Below are 1369 nucleotides of genomic sequence, written 5' to 3' on the forward strand. Positions count from 1 at the left end.
CTCTCGTATGAGATGAGTTTAAGTGTCTTGTGGAGTGTGGGTGCTTGCATGAATGCTTCTATTTCATCCATAACATATTTTTTATGATATTTTTGACGCTCCCATCCTAAGTCATCACATATGGTATTATTCTTGTTTTACATTTGTAACTTAAACCAAGTTCATTCGCCAAGATGTCATACTTCCTATATTTTTCACTGTCAACTTCAGTCTAGTAATCAAGGCTAGTAATACCCAAAATAATTAGCGTAATAATATTTTCTTTTTTATCATATAGGAAAATATCAGGTCTATTTTGTTTGATATAAATATTTGTTTTTATTTGGGCATCAACTTTTATTTTCTGAATTTTCGTTTCCGCATGTCTCTTATAATGAGTGAGTTCAGATCTTTTTGGTTTTCTTGAAGTTGTAAAGTCCTGATAGCGATAATGCAGACATCTTATGATTTCTTTCCCCATGCTTGTTATCATGCCTCTACATTGTCTTGAATCTCTTTACAAGCTATTTAATTGTTTTCATTGTTTCGTTACAATCTCGGCATTTTATCATCTCACCGAAAAACACATTTCTGCCTTGAATACAGCAGAATTTTCTCTCTTCACTTGTTTTCTTTTGCCGTTCTTTATCCATCTTGATTGATCCAACAATATCAACCATATCATTATTCTTGGCTTCAAAAGTTCTTTAGTGTAATGGTTTTTCTATTACTTACACAAATGACTTTCTTGCAGCTTTTTCCCTAGTATCTCGATTATGGTGATATTGGCATGATATTTCTTTTTAATATATTCTTAAATAGTGGTTGATGCGCCTTTTTATCTTTTTCATCTTTTAAAATTGAAGCTCTCCTCGGTAAACTGTTTTTACTGTTATTAAGCAAATTGTATCGCGATAGATCATCTCCTCTGCTTTAAATACAATATTACGTATCCCACGTTCTAGTGTATTTCTCTAGATATATAATCCCAGTTTTTTTACTAGACTGGTGGTTAATACTGAATTCTTTTTTAATATCTCGTATCTTATCATTAAGTTTAATGTTTTTCTCTCGTTCTAATTTTAATACGCCTATATGGTAATATAGGTGTGATGTTTCATGCTCATTATTAGCTTAAAATAAACTTACAGATTTAAGTTTTGTCTTACATAAATTTCCTAAACGATGTAGTTTTTGTTCTGCAATTATATCAATAGTTTCTTGCTTATGCTCTGATTCTCAATTTCTCCAATATATTTTTAGGCTGCCGGGCTTTCAATAAATGTTGCTACATCAGCGCATATTTCATGATTCGTGACAGACTTTTTTATGTTTATTCAATGTCTACCTCATAAAGCGAGGCTAATGTGTCGTTTGTAATATATTCTAG

Source organism: Rhyacophila brunnea, unplaced genomic scaffold, assembly GCF_057557595.1.
Source record: "Rhyacophila brunnea isolate RB1 unplaced genomic scaffold, BYU_Rbru_1.0 scaffold_164, whole genome shotgun sequence".
NCBI lineage: Eukaryota > Metazoa > Arthropoda > Insecta > Trichoptera > Rhyacophilidae > Rhyacophila > Rhyacophila brunnea.